This window comes from Sceloporus occidentalis, unplaced genomic scaffold (assembly GCF_023333645.1).
Source record: "Sceloporus occidentalis isolate IW3139 unplaced genomic scaffold, rSceOcc1.0.p SCAF_1, whole genome shotgun sequence".
NCBI lineage: Eukaryota > Metazoa > Chordata > Lepidosauria > Squamata > Phrynosomatidae > Sceloporus > Sceloporus occidentalis.
In genome coordinates, this window is record NW_028316981.1 from 172,482,527 (window position 1) to 172,499,329 (window position 16,803).

Sequence of the window (16,803 nt, forward strand, 5' to 3'; positions counted from 1 at the left end):
TGAAACATAGGATATGTCCTGGAAAAGGAGGACCTCTGGCCCTGGGTGACCAGATGTCCTAATCGCAAAGGCAGGCAAGGCACCACTAAATGTAGGACATTCAGGAAAATATAGGACATTGCCAAATCAAAGCTATGAACACTCAATATAAATGTATGCTTATTAAGTCATGCCCAACATGGAGGACATTTTCAAATTCCTCCTGGACAGAAGGTTGAAATGGAGGACATGTCCTAGAAAAAGGAGGACCCAGGGTTGCCCTGTTTTCACCGCAGTGGAGGACAAGTACCTTGAATTGGGGAACATTCAAGAAAAATGTAACATATTCTCAAAGCTTGTCATGCTCAAAATGCAGGACCCTTTGGGATTCTTCCTGGACAGAAGGCTGGAATGGAGGACATGTCTTGGGAAAAGGAGGACCTCAAGCCACCCTATAATAATACCAAGAAGAAAAGAAACAAGATAACTGTAGATTAATAGGGTCAAAGGGGTGTCTGGCTTGCCAACTCCTCTATCCCTTGAGATTCCTGTTCCAAAGGCACAAAACCCATCAGAATTAAAACCAAGGGCTGCATTATCCAAATGGCAAGGAGCATCTCCTTCCTCTTGCACAAAGGGAAAGACATGCACTTGCAGCCGGGGAGGGGGGTCTCAATTGCAATACGCTGCATGTGGATGCAGCCACTCCTCTTCCAAAATTGAGACTCTCAGTAAGGCAGCCGCCTAATGCATTTCCAAAGACCTGACCTGGCTGCCTGTGTTGGGGAAGATCTGCCTTCCTTACACACCTACAAGCTTCCCATCCCCCCAATTTTGAAAAAGAAGAAGAAGGAAAGGGTGTGGGGCGTTGAAAAGGTCACCTGTTCTAGCAAAAGGAGCCACCTCTGACAACAGAAATGGATTGTATGTGGTTCAATTTGTGCCTGAAAAATTAGAAAGTCAACGTTTTCATCTTCAAATGTGATATTACTTTTGTAGGCGATGCAAACATTAATCAAACATTTCCTAGAGGTGTGCAGCACAGGAAAGGCCGGGAGCCACTGCTCTTATTAGATGCCAAAGAAAGAACCACCTGGGTCCCACCAGACTATGAAAATCAGCTCCAGCTCCATTTCTGAGACAATGGGAGGCTTCTACTACAGTTGACCCTGTGATGTCCCTCTTGTCTTCCAGGTGTTCTCTGGAGATATTCCTTTACAACAGCATCTTCCTATTGAATGCTTTTCCTAAGCACTAGACTTCTCAGACAGAGAAGGCTAAATGTCTCACAAAACTACAGTTCCCAAAATCCACGAGCATTGAGCCAGGGCAGTGAAAGCTGGATTATTTTTGCAGTGTCTTTTCAACCAAAGTCAGTGGCAAATCCCCCTCTGAACATATCTTGCCAAGGACTCCCTTGGTGTTGGAGGTTGTGTTTACCTTCAAGTTGTTTCTGACTTATGCTGACTTTAAAGAGAACCTATGAAGGGGTTTTCTTGGCAAGTTTCTTCCGAGGCAGTTTGCCACTGCCATCTTCTGAGGCTGAGGGAGTGTGACTCGCCTGGTGGGCTTTCACAGATCCACTCATTCTGCATCCATGGATTACCGTCCATGGCTTGAAAATATTCCAAAAACAATAATTCCAAAAAGCAAACTTTGATTTTGTTATTTCATATAAGAGACACCATTTTACTACCCCATTGTATATAATGGGACTTGAGCATCCATGGATTTTGGCATCCATGGCGGGTCCTGGAACCAGACCACAGGAGATACCAAGGGCAAATATACAGTATTATCTAAAGCAATGGTGAACAGTGCATCAGATTTGTTGCTGTACTGCAGCTGTCATGATTCTTTAGCACTGGCTGTGCTACCTTGGACTGATGGGAACAGCAAGAACTGGAATGCTTCAAGTTGTCCATCCCTGTTCTGCAGTGAATGGCTGTGACAGAGATCTTTCCCAATCCAAACTGGAGATGCTGGGAATTAAACGCATGACTTTTTAAATAACCATGTGCTTCACCCTCCCCTTGGTGAAGGAAAAACATTCTTATTACGATCATCCATTAGCGTCATCTGGCATGTTTCACTATTGAGCCTGATGTTGAAAACAAGCTTCTTCGATGAGTTCCGATAAATCCCAAGGAGTTTGCCAATAGAGGTCTGTCTTAGATTAATAATTAACAGTTGACCCCTCTGCTCCATAACCCAGAAACGAAAGTGTTAGTGGTATTTCTGTCCTGTTCCTAGCCATGAAGTGAAATGAATGTCACATCAGATGGCAAATTTCCAAGGGTGTGTGTTAGTGCAGAACTGAGTCTCAGTTCTGGAGGGGGGGATGGGATATTATTATTGTTGTTGTTGTTGTTATTATTATATTTTCTCCTGCCGCTACACACCATCTATGTGCTCTTAAAAACTGGAGAAAGGGACAGTGCAAGGGATTTTGCTTCCTGAGGTCAAACAATAAATTCTGGCTGCCCACACCCCCAAAACTTGATGTACAATACTTGGGGCTGCTTACTATTTGTAAACGGAGTCAGCAAACCCCCAAAGTGTCTCTTCCCCTCATCAAGAGAAAATGTAATAATAAATTTAATAGCTAATGATTTCCTGACATTTCATGGTAACTGAAATCAGCTGCCTAAGTTAACCTCTTTGCACTGCCTTATGTTAGGGCCAGGGTTCATTTTACTTTTCACTTCAGACACTAATGTCATCCCCTTATGGATCCTAGCCCCTGCTTGCTCTGGCTTCTCAAAAGTTATTCTTTCAATATACTGTATGTACTCATGTATAAGTCTAGAAATTTTAGTCAAAAAATTGACCCAAGAAACCTAAGTCAATTTATCCACAGGTTAATGTAAGTACTGTACTTTTGTTTTAAAAAAGGAACCATCCTCTGGTAAAAGGCAAGAGTGTAATCTGTCCTGAAACACTGACCCTCTCTTTTATCATCCATCCAGCCTTTAGTATAAATATATACAGTTATGCATTGTAAAAGTTTGCAAGTTCTTTGGCATTGTTTTCCATTGCTTCATCCTTTAGATCCTTTGTTACAGGTCCCTAGGTAGCCTCGACTTATTCACGGATCATATTAAAAGCCATCAGTTTTGCCCCAAAAACTGCCCTTGACTTATATATGAGGTCAATTTATTGTTGTGTATATACTGTGTACCTCTTCCTTCTGCCCATCTACTTTATAGGGTGAATCCAGACTGATTAAAAAGATTAGAAAGCTCCAGATTATGTTACTGTTCTTTCTCATTTTAGTTTAGAGATTTGTTAATCCCAGAATATTTTCTGTCAGTCAATTTTTTTTTATACCAGTTCCCAGGTTGATGTATTTTAAACTATTATAAAATAAGAACAGGAACAAAATCTGGAACCTTTCAATCAGTCTGCAAATTCCCTGCAGGTATAACAAGCCCAGTCACATATTCTTCCCATTAGGTGGTGATTCTCAACTTTCTTGCTGTTGTGTACTTTCAAGTCATTTCTGACTTATGGCAACCCTAAAGCAAACCTATCATGGGATTTCCTTTGCAAGTTTCTTCAAAGCGGGTTTGCCATTGCCATCCCCTGAGGCTGAGAGAGTGTGACTTGCCCAAGGTCACCCAGTCGGTGTACATGGCCGAGCTGGAATTTGAACCCTGCTCTCCAGAGTCATAATCCAATGTTCAAACCATACACCATGGTGTCTCAACCTTAGGTCTCCAATATTACTGAACTGTAACTGATGACTCTGGTCATCCTTGGGCACTGGTTTTTCTGGCTGGGGATGAAGGGAGCAGTAATCTAACATCATCTGGAGATTCAAAATTAGGAGCCACACTTTCCATGATCAGGAGAAAAGAACTGCATTATTTCTCACTATGTATATTGGACTAAGAGTGGGAAGGGACAGTTTCAGATCCTCAGCCACTCATTACATTGCTTTGGACCAGTTGCAATTACTCAGCCGGACCTTCTTTGCAGGGTTACTGGGAGAATAAAATAGGACAGGGAGAGAATTATGAATGCCACATTGGTCCTTTTACTAGAAAGACAGGATGCAAACATGAATGAATGAATAGAAAATTTGAAAACTTACTTATCCTGTTAGTTTTCATTGTTGTTTATACATTTGATAATTTAAAAATACAGTATTTATTAACTTAATTTGGACACTGAATACGTACACATACACACATTCTCACATTCCCCGACTTCTGATACACAAAGGCATACAACCTCTAAAATGGGAGGTGATATGTAGCCATTGTGACTAGTAGCCATGGGTGGCCCCATCCTCCATTAGTTTAGCCATTCGTGTTGTAAAGCATTCCAAGATGGCAGACTTCTTACATCCTGACATATAGATGATAGAAATATCATTTAAACATGCAGGAGTAGACAAAATGCAAAGGAAAATCCTGTGCACTCTGTTCCTTCTCAGAGGAAATAATTCCATCATTGCATTGCCCTGAATGAAGATGTTCGGTGCTCTCAGAGCTGCCTGCATTTCTCCTCGTGGACAAGATTTATAAAAGATCATAATCTGATGGGCTTAATTTAGGGGACTCTTGTCAGAAAATAAACAATTCCTTGGAGAGTAGAGAAGAATAACTACAGGAAGCCATGGGATAAGTTCTTGTACTTACAGCCAGGATAAAAAATGTGGAGAAAATAAAACAGCTTGTGCATAGAAGAACTAAGGTAAGCAAACAACATGTGCTGTTTAAATATGAAAGAAGGGTATAATTTTATCTTAAATCATCCTGACATATAGATGATAGAAATATTATTTAAACATGCAGGATTAGACAGATGTATTTGTAAATGTAATTGCTGATGCTTTCCTGTTTTCTAAATGTAACACTTGATTGGGGCTTGGAAAAGTTATATTTTAGATTACATCTCCCTTGCTGGCAAACCGTAATCCAAAATGTAATGATCCCATATTCTGCCCCTGATATTAATAATAATAATAATAATAATAATAATAATAAAATTTATTTATATCCCGCCTCTCTACAAAATGCAATCGAGGCAGCTTACAAAATTAAAATATACAGTCCATACCCAGAAAATTCATTCTGTCTGGAAGTCCAGGATTTTATAGGTGAAGGCCACATGTATTCATCAGGCATTTGAAGGAATAGAGAAACGGCACCAGGGATAGATGCCTGCAGGGTTCCTATCTGTATTTTGTCAGATTAGAGGTTCAAGTTTCTATGACTTGGGCAGAGCTCTCAAAAGCTGCTCTTGTTTTGGAACTGCAGCTCCCAGAATCCCGCAGCCAACATGATCAGTGGCCACCATGGCTGAGAAATTGTAGGATTTTTAGTCCAAAAACCTGAACTTTCCTAAGTGCTGTATTTTGGAAACTTTGTAGGAAGTAAGTTACACACCTGCTACTGGAGCATCTTGTTTACTCAGAAACTCAACTGTATAAAGTAACCTGGTAGTGAGATAAGAAGTTGTTCCATGTTTATAAAACACACACACACATATAAATATATACACACACAACTTGTGATTATACATACACATGACACTGACTCCATTACTGGGTGGAGTTATTTTTCAAGGAGCAGGGCCTGTCAACAAGATAGTCTGAACACTTGGTCCCTGCAACAAAATTACACCTACCTATTTGCTTTCCTCCCTCTAGTGGAAGATATAAAGGAAACGAAGTCCCACGTGCTATTAATGGTCTACAAACTTTATTATCTTTAAAAGCCTAATGTGTTTCAGCCTTGTCACAAATTGGCCTTCTTCAGGGACTTTTTAAGATAATAAAGTTTGTGGACCATCAATAGCACGGTGTTTCCTTTATCTCTTCCACTGTGAATACGTGCTTTCCAGTTTTTGTCCTTTCCTCCCTCTAGGCCTAAACCATACAACAATCCAGAGGGACAGCAGAAGACAGGCGGAAGATTCCCCTAATCCCCTGCATCTCCAAACTCTTGTCACTGTTTATCTGCTTGAGGACCTTTCTCACTGAACAGTTGTAGCGCTATGATCGTACTGTAATGGCCATGGTTGCATCCTATGGAATCATGGGCTTTATACCCTTGATTTATATTTCTAGTTCACAAAGAATACTAACTCAACAACAAAATATTCAAATGTTAACAGAAAAACACATATAAAGGATGCTTAACAGACAATTCCTTTAGGCTAGTTATCTAGATGGTGTGGCACTATTAGGATGAACATAAACGTTCACTGGGAGCCTTTCATGATGGGTTTGGGTTCAATCCCAAAGGGACAGTTCCTGGCAGTGGTTTGAACAAATGGGAGGTAGCAGTAACATAATAAGAGTTGACCAGTCCTCATGAAAGGCATGGAATTTCTTTGGTCCATTATAAGAACTGATGGCGTTGGACAGTTTTTCAAGTAACCATGTATTCTAATCTCTAGTCCACCATTTTTCAAGAGTTAAATCTTCCACTTTCCAGGGGGCAGCTGTTTCAGTTCTTGCAGCAGTGCTAAGGATGCTGATGTCATGTTTATAGCAGAATGGCTATCTTTCCTCCAAGGACTGTGGGTCACACCCATGAAATCAGTAACAGGAATCTGGAGACATTACAGATCAACCCTTGCGATGCTTCACCAAGTAACCATTCATAAAAACCAGGAACATTTCCTGACCATGTACAGGAAAAAATTGTTAACACAAAGGATGAGAACTCTAAAGGATTCCAGATTCTTCTCGACATATCATCCTGTAAACATCCTAACTTTAAAACAGCTGCATTTTTTTCCCTTGAGAAAAAAATCTAACAAGCAAAAGAAACCACAAAGTTGCAGTGTCCCATTCCAACCTTATGCAAAATGTGATTTCCCCCCACCCATCTCCAGCCATCAGGGCAAGTGTGAGCAGACATCCATCCTGGAAGGTGGGGATCGTGGGCTTAAGCCATCCTAGGCTAGGCTGGGGGGACTCAGTGGCATCACTAGGGGGGTATGGGGGATGCAGGCTGCACCAAGATGGTGCCGACAAGAACAGTTTGGATTCTTGGACGATGGGCTGCGGTTCCATGAAGAGGGACTTCTGGCAAGGGATGGGTTGCATCTCACGCCAGTTGGCAAAAACATTTTTGCCAACAGTCTCAAAAATTTGATCAGGAGGGCTTTAAACTGAGTTATGTGGGGAAGGGAGCAAAGGGGCTGGAGATAATAGTCAAACAGACACAGAGGGAACAAGGCAAACAGTGCAAGGACCCAACAGTGGGAGGCAAAAGAACTTGCACAGGCAGCAAGTAGGGGGGACCCATGGTTTAAGATGTCTCTACCCTAATGCACAGAGCATGGGAAATAAACAGAATGAACTAAAAAGGCCAATGCAACTTGAGGTTGCATCAATAAAAGTATAGTGTCTAGATCAAGGGAAGTAATAGTGCCACTCTATTCTGCTTTGGTCAGGCCCCACCTGGAATATTGTGTCCAGTTCTGGACACCACAATTCAAAAAGGACATTGAGAAACTGGAGCGTGTCCAAAGGCGGGTGACTAAAATGGGGAAGGGTCTGGAAACTATGTCCTATGAGGAATGACTTGGGGAGCTGGGGATGTTTAGCCTGAAGAAAAGAAGATTAAGAGGTGATATGATAGCCCTGTTTAAATACTTGAAGGGATGTCATATTGAGGAGGGAGCAAGCTTGTTTTCTGCTGTTCCAGAGACCAGCACGTGGAACAATGGATGTAAACTGCAGGAAAAGAGATTCCACCTCAACATTAGGAGGAACTTCCTGACAGTGAGGGCTGTTCGACAGTGGAACACACTCCCTCGGAGTGTAGTGGAGTCTCCCTCCTTGTAGGCTTTTAAACAGAGGCTGGATGGCCATCTGTCAGGGATGCTTTGATTGAGAGTTCCTGCACGGCAGGGGGTTGGACTGGATGGCCCTTGTGGTCTCTTCCAGCTCTATGATTCTATGATTCTACATCCAGAGGTGACACCACTGTTCCTCAAATACCTACCTTTTAACAGAAACAGGCTATGGCATTCATCTGCTTCCCTTTAAAATGCTTTAAGAGATGGTGGGAGTGGGGTAAAGCTAAGTGGGATGGGAAAAGAGAGGCCCCAAAATTAAAATTCATTCATTTTTTTTTAATTAAAAACATCACATTTTAACCAAGTCTTCACCATGTATATGTAAATACATGTAGGTTCTGCATATGATATTGTAATTTGAAGTTATAATTTTAATTTTGCTAGTTGTTTATGTCACAACTACAGCTGGCCTGCCCATTACGCGGGCTTGCCTTCCGCAGACTTGAGCTTATGCGGAAGGCAAGCCCTAATCAAAACAAAAGCAGGAGTCCCCTCATTATTCTGAATGGGATTTGAGCATATGCTCAATTCTCCTTACGTGGGAGGGTCTGGAACAGATCCCTTGCATAAGGGGCAGGTCTACAGTATTAGCATTATATTCAGTGGTATATGGAAATTATGATTTATGAGTAACATTAGTGCAAAAAAAGTATTACCAAGGATTCTGTATGGTGTGAAATAGGAGGAGGCCAATGAGTTACTACACTGGGTGACGCCAACCCTAGTGATGCCATTGGAGGTGCTCAGTCCCTGCTAAAGAGCATACCCTGTAACATTTCACAGATGAAAAGTGGGATATCTGTGGCCAAACAAGATCAAGAGTGTGGGTAAGATGGCAAAAGTTATGACTGAGAAAGAACATGAAAGTTAGGCAGCTGGGCAACAACAAGCTAGCTTCTGAGCATCATAGGGGCATGTGTCTTTTCATAATTATTATTATTATTATTATTATTATTATTATTATTATTATTATTTGTATACCGCCCTCTGGCAAACCAATCCGGGCGGTTAACAACAGTAAAATATAAAATATGACAATTAAAAACCCTTTATCCCTCCCCCCCTTAAGACAGTATTAAATAGTATAACATATTAAAAACACAATATCAAGCATAAAAACAGCAATTAAAACTAAAAACCCTGATATCCCTCTGTTGATCCTCAACCATCACTAAGATGGGGCCACGGGAGGAATGAGGGAATCAGGGAACCTGGGAACCTGGGCCGGGATGGTTAATCTGGAAAGGCCTGCCGGAAGAGATCCGTCTTGACTGCTTTTTTAAAGCTGTCTAATGATGTTATCTGACGGATCTCATCTGGCAGGTCGTTCCAGAGTTTGGGGGCGACAGCAGAGAACGCCCTCTGGGAGGTCGCTGCAAGCCTAGATTTTAGAGGCTGCAGTAAGTTCCTCCCAGAGGAGCGGAGAGCGCGGGGAGGATTGTACGGGAGGAGGCGGTCCCTAAGATAGCTTGGACCCAAGCCATTTAGGGCTTTAAAGGTGATAACCAACACCTTGTACTGGGCCCGGAAGCTGATAGGCAGCCAGTGGAGGGACCTCAAAACCGGAGTAATGTGGTCCCTCCTAGATGTACCTGACACAAGCCTGGCTGCCATGTTTTGAACCAGCTGTAATTTCCGAGTCAAGCACAGGGGTAGCCCCATGTAGAGTGCATTACAGAAGTCAAGGCGTGAGGTTACCAGCGCGTGCACAACCGTCTCGAGATCCCTTACTTCCAGAAAAGGGCGCAGCTGGCGTATCAGCCGAAGCTGATAACAGGCACTCCTGACCGTCGCATTTACCTGATTTGTCATCAGGAGCGGCGAGTCAAGGAGCACCCCCAGACTGCGAACACAGTCGCTGGAGAAGAGTGTGACCCCATCCAAGACTGGAGGTTGCAACCCAATTCTTGGTTTCGGGGCCGCTACCATGAGCACCTCCGTCTTGTCTGGATTCAGTTTCAATCTGTTTTTCCTCATCCAGCCCATTACCGCCTGAAGACATTCATTGAGAGAAGAGATGCCATCGGAATTCGAGGCCGACGAACGAGATACGGAGAAATAGATCTGGGTGTCATCAGCGTACTGATAACACCCAGCACCATAACTCCGTATTATCTCACCCAGCGGCTTCATATAGATGTTAAATAACATCGGGGACAAAATAGCCCCCTGAGGAACCCCACAAGTGAGGTACCTCTTACTGGAGCTACAGTCCCCGAGTAGCACCTTCTGAGACCTGCCCGAGAGGAAGGACCGGAACCACTGCAAAGCAGTGCCCCCGATACCTAACCCCTTCAGGCGGTCCAAGAGGATGCCGTGATCTATAGTATCAAAAGCCGCTGAGAGGTCTAAGAGCACCAACAGGGTCACACTCCCCCTGTCAATGCTCAGACGCAGATCGTCAGTCAAGGCAACCATGGCAGTCTCAACCCCAAAGCCTGTCCTAAAGCCAGTTTGAAATGGGTCTAGATAATCGGCTTTATCCAAGACAGCTTGGAGCTGAAGGGCAACCGCCCTCTCGATCACCTTGCTCAAAAATGGCAGCAATGACACCGGCCTATAATTCTTCATATCCAGGGGGTCCAGGGAAGGTTTTTTCAGGAGCGGCCTAACTGCCGCTTCCTTTAAACAAGATGGAACATGTCCTTCCCTGAAGGATGCACCGATGATATCCGTGAGGAATCTCATCAATGCATCACCCCCCTGGACGGCCAGCCATGATGGGCAAGGGTCAAGAGGGCAAGTTGTCTTCCTCATCTTACCAAGCAGCTTGTCCACGTCATCAGTACTCACAGATTGGAGCTGATCCAGTATGACTACATCGGCGGAGTCACTGGACGCCTCATCCTGGTCCATACCCAGCCCTTTATCTTTTTTAATGTATTTTATTCTTTTAATATGCAATTTGTTATAAAATTAGAATAATTTAATCCTATTTCAATATATTATTTTTGTATGCTTTTAATTGTACTGTTTTTTGTTTTTTTAAATGTTGTGAACCCTGAGTCCCAGTTTTGGGGAAAGGGGGGGATATAAATAAATTTTGGAGAATGAGCAGGGTATAAATAAATATAATAATAATGATGACAGTAATAATAAAATAAAAATATAATTATAATTTAAATTGAAAATAAATTAAATCAAAATTAAAATTAATTCAAATTAAAATATAAATAAATAAGATTAAAGTTAAACTTAAAACTAAAAATAAAGTAAAAATTAAAATTAAAAATTAAAAATTAAATTAAAGATAAAAATAAAAATAAAGATAAATTAAAAATAATAAATAAATAAAAAGAAAAATACATTAAAAAGGAAAAGAAAAAGAAAATGAAAATAAATAAAATTAAGAATAAGAATAAAAAGAAAAACGAAAGGAAAGGAAATTAAGATGAAAATTAATTTTAATGTGAAACTGCAAAAGTAAAAGTAAAAATTGAAATTCAAAATTTAAATTAAAATTAATTTGAAAATAAGAATAAAAATAAAAATAAATAATAACAATAGATAGAAATAACAATAACAATAAAAAGTTAAAATAAATAAAAAACATAAAAATAACATAAAAAGGAAAAGGAAAAAGGAAAGGAAAGGAAAAAATAATAAAAATTTCAAAAATTTAAAATAAAATATTTAAATAAAATAAAAATAATAAATAAAATAAAAGTATAAATCAAATGAAATTAAAATTAAAATTTATGATAAAAATAAAATTAAATGAAATGAAAATAGAAAATAGAAAAAATAAAAAGTTTAAAATAGAAAAAAATAAAAATACAATAGAATGTAAAAGTAAAATAAAATAAGAATGTGTTTAAAATGAAAATGAAAATGAAAAGAAAATTAAAATAAATTGTACATAAGGATAAAAATAAAATTAAAAAATAAAAATACTTTAACTTTAAAATGCAATATAATTAAAATTTAATTAAAATAAAAACCAAAATAATACTTAAAATTAAACCTAAATTAAAAATAATATAAAAGTAAAAATAAAAATAAGAATAGTTTTTTTAATTTAAAATTAAATTATCCTTAAGATTAAAATTAAAAAATAAATGATGACAATAATAGAAATAAAAATTAAATATAAAAATAAAAATAAAATATAAGAATAAAAATAAAAATAAAAATAATTATTTATAAAAATAGAAATAAATTAACAATAAAATAAAAATAAGAAATATTAAAATTACATTGAAAATAAATATAAAAAGAAAATTAAAAGAAAAAGAAAATAGAAATGATATTAAATTCAAATTGTATATAAGAATAAAAACAAAAATAAAATAAAAATTAAAATAAAAATAGGAAAAATAACAATAAAAATTAAAAATGAAACTAAAAAGAAAAAGAAAAGAAAAATAAATTAATAATAAAATAAAAATAATTAGAAACACCTTGAAGGCACACCACAAAAACTTGAGAGCCATCTTATAACGTCAACATATCTCCACAGCTTTAACTTTTAAAGTAATGAAGTGGAGGGCTGTTGTGATAGGAGACCTGTTAAAGGTACATATCCATTCACTTAATAGGGTCTTTCATATTTTTCTTCTTTGTTGATACAGCAATTGTACTTTTTTAATTTTTCCTTTGCATAATATTTATTCATTATTTTGCAGTTGTTATTCATGGTAGTCAAACTGTCTCCAGTTTCAATTTGCAGACCTTGTTCTTTTAATGCTACACATGCATTCTGTGTTTTGTTAAAAAAAAGGACCTACAAGTTGACAAAGTGGGAGTACAGACCAGCATAAAAGGCCAGCTTGGGGACCTGGCGTACGCATGACGCACACCCCTGTGATGCTCACAAGCCAGCATCATTCTGCCTGGCTGCCTACCTGGCAGCCAGCTTCTGTGCAGAGGAGGAGGTGTGTATGACAGAGAGAAGAGAGGTCAAACAGAGAAATCATGGATGGCAGAGGAGTCAAAGAGAGTGATCAGGCCTTCTAATAGCAAGGACTTTGCAATCTTTTTGAAAGCCTGTCTTGCATGCAAACATCGTATATGCTCACTAATTGCTCTAAATATACTAGATCAGACAATTATGTTCAATATGGACAAAGGCATATCTGTTTCTATAAACAGAAATTTGGGATTATTTGTATACATACATAACATATGAAATGTACACACATACAGAGCTGCTGCAGAAATTAAAGGAATGGTATGGCATAATTTCTTCTGACATCAAATCCTGATAGTGCAGGTCTAGGCACAATGGCATCACAGCTTCTGTGAGGCAAAAAGGAAATCCTGCAGTGAGTAGGAGGCTCACAAAGCAGGCAAATTGTGAATGAGAGGCTGATTAACTCTGAAATGCAAACAGCATCAAAGGGTGATTACTTCTCTGAGGATTAAAACGTGCCAGATGTTCGAAATGGGGGGCCAGATGTTCATTCTAGGTATGCGCTCGCATCAGCACGAGGAAGAAAGAGAGAAAGAAACACATGCTCAGGAATATTCACAGTGAGCATCAATAACTGGTGGCTTGGAAAGGCTTTGGTTGTCTAGAAACACATTGCACTGACTCACAAGCTACAGCTGCCTTCACTTCGTGGGAGGAGTGGGATGTAGGTAACTATAGCACAACGCCAGGCATTGATTCTGGGGAAGTGAGTGGGACTGGATGGAACACAATTGACTCTGTATCTGTTAAGATAGAGCCGTGCTATGAACAGTAGGGGCTGGTGAGCTTTAGAGTTGGTGCATTCAAGCAAAATAAATCATCAGTATCACCAATATCTTTTCTTGCCCTTTTTGCTAGATTCATTTGCTTGCATATCAGGTGAGGGAGATGCTTAGTCAGCCAGATGTTCTAGCCCACTGGTTCTTAACCTGTGTGGTCTGTGTACCCCAAGGAGGGCACAATGTTCTCACAGGTGTGGGGTTCATGAAGGCTTGAAGGCTGCTCATCCCACCTCTTTGGTTGCGCTTGGCTGTTGCCATTCAGTCTGCTTGTAGGAAGAAGCAGGAGAAAAGTCTTCCTTCCCCTTCTAGCACCACTGAGGCAAGGTTTAACAAATGGTCTAATTCAGTAGTACACAAACATTATACCCTTCGGACCCCCCTTTGCATCTACATGAGGTTGTCCCATCCTGTCCCCCCTCGGGTCTGTGGCAACAAGTGGTATTTAAAGGGTTTCCTTGGTGAAGAAAAGGGTAAGAACCACTCTTCTCTATCCTATATAACCCATCATAGCATACAGAGCTGTAGCTTTTGTATTCTAAAAAGGTGAATGAGAAGATGCCTTTTAACAGGTCACTGGCTTATAATTAAAATGTGTGCAGGTTACACAGAACTTTTTCAGTTGGATTCCACTCTACTGGAAGATATAATTACTTCTCAATAGAAATGCAAATATTGTTTTAGTAACATACAAACAAATAGTTTTTTGTGGGTTTTTCGGGCTATGTGGCTGTGTTCTGGAAGAGTTTATGCCTAAGATTTTGCCATCAGCTGTGGCTGTCATCTTCACTACAAATGCTGGCAAAACGTCAGGAAGAAACTCTTCCAGAACATGGCCACATAACTTCCCCAAAATGTATGGATGCCAGCCGTGAATGACTTTGTCTTCACATACAAACTAATACTATCCATGTGATTCCAGAAGTAAACCGCATTGTGTGCAATGGAGTTTACTCCTAGCTCACTGTGCTCAAAGTTGCAGCTTTAATACAAGTAGCCAGTAGACTAATAATAAACTGTTGAAACGCAAAAGATCTATAGATGCTAATCACAGCAGGATGTATTATGCTTAATCCAACGTACCTATGGTAATATTAAAGGTGGAAATGTAACAGCCCTTTAGATCTCAAATTAAGTAATAAATATACAAATTATTAGGTCAAAAATGGTTTGTCACCAAAGGAAAAGTCTTTCTCATCCTCATCCCCACACGGCCAGTCTTCTGTTTCAGGGCTCATGTCCTAAAACTGTATTATGCTCAGACCAATGGAAGTATGAAAAATACAAGGAGTCTTATGTCCCATTCTTCTTTCAGACAGGATAGTAGTGATCAATTGTGAAGGGGGAAAGAAAGAGAACTTCAGAGAAAACGCAAAATGTTACCCCAGCTTTCCCCACTTAAGTTTTGCTGAGGTCTCCCTGTATCCACTCCGTTTTTTCTTTGAAAAAAAGTAATGCCTATGTGAGGATGTCACCTTTAGTGCTAAAGCTCCAGAGCTATGTTTCTACCTCATAACCCATACATGATATAAATCATCCGTGGAGTCACTTATTTGGTCAAGGCCTCTCACTGAACTGAGTGGGGATTTTAATTCATTTCTCCCTGGTCCACTCTAATCTCTGTGCCACACTGGTGCCTGTGCCTTCCGTCAGATTCAGCAGTATCTGATGTACATGCATGGTTTTACTCAGATGTGAGTCCTATTGTTGGACAGAGGTTAAATGGGAATAACTTCCTAATAAGCACATGCCCTTCAACATTACACAGGTGGTGGTGGGAATTAAACTGATACGTATTTGCAAGCCAATTTTCACATAATGAACACCATCACACCATACTCACCCATCACTGAATATTCTTATCTTGTTGCACTCTGATTATTTCCTCTGTTGTGAACTGTCTTCTGAAGTAGGCCATATTAGTAAACTGATTCTGTGGCTGTTTCTACCAAGAGTATTTTAGCAGCATAATTAGAACACCGTGTTCTATAACATTATACAGTAATACTCCATTCCATAGTCAGGATCCTTTCCCAATCTTTAATCACAAGTACGTCCAATTATTTGTAGTTGTATTAGTTTTAAAAAAAGAACCCTTGTACCTTTTCAGTGCTTCCTAATGAGAGGAACCGGTGTTTTACTGATGAATAGCCTATTAACTGCATTATGCCTTGAACAGCCTTTCTTTATTGTCAGTTTCTTAGACGTATTTTGATATAAGGGACAGAATGTAGTCCTTACTTTTGATAATGAGAATTCAGCTCACTCTCTTTAGTCTCACACATCACTGGATAACCTCAGGCAATTCAAATGTTCTTAACTGAACCCATCTCACACAGCCAGTTAAAGAGATTTTGCTGCCTGAGGCAGAGCAACAAACTGTCTTTAGTTTTTTGTGGGTTTTTCAGGCTATGTGAACATGTTCTAGCAGAGTTTCTTCCTGACGTTTCACCAGCATCTGTGGCTGGCATCTTCAGAGAAGAAACTCTTCTAGAACATGGCCACATAGTCCAAAAAACCACAAAAAACTATGGATGCCGGCCATGAAAGCCTTCGACTTCACAAACTGTGTCCTCTTCACCCACCCACACAGAGACTTGGAACAATAGCTAAAGAAAGCCAAAGAAGAAAGTTCTAAGGCAGGTTTACTGTTGAATGTTAAAAAAACAAAAACATAGTATCTGCATGAATTCCATCTAGAGGATGAGGATATTGAAATAGTTCAAGTCTTCTCATACTCTGAATCAATAACTGATGAGATCGAGGACTGCAGTTAAGAAATCAGAAGAAGACTAGGAATGGGGAGGGCAGCTACGAAAGAACTAGACAAGATCCTTAGGTGCAAAGATGTAAAACTGAACACTAAAGTCAGGATAATCCGAGCCATAGTATTTCCAGTCACCATGTGTAGAGATGTACAGTGAAGAAAGCTGATAGAAAATCAGCTGATTTGAGAGGAGGTGCTGGAGAAAATTGCCGAGGATATTATGGATGGCCAAGAAGACAAACAAATGGGTTCTAGAACAGATCAAGCCTGAGCTCTTCACTGAGGTTGCTGTACTTCAGCCACAACACGCCAAGGCATGACTTACTAGAAAAGACAATAATGCTAGGAAAGGTGGAGAGCAGTGGGAAGAGAAGAAGACCACATGCCAGATGGATAGGTTCAATCAAGGAGGCCAAGGCCTTGAGTCTCCAGGACCTGGGCAGAGCAGTTGAGGGTCTTGGAGGGGTTTCACTCATGGGCTTGCCATAAATCAAAGTCAACTCAAAGGTAGTTAACAACAACAACAACACACACACAGTCAA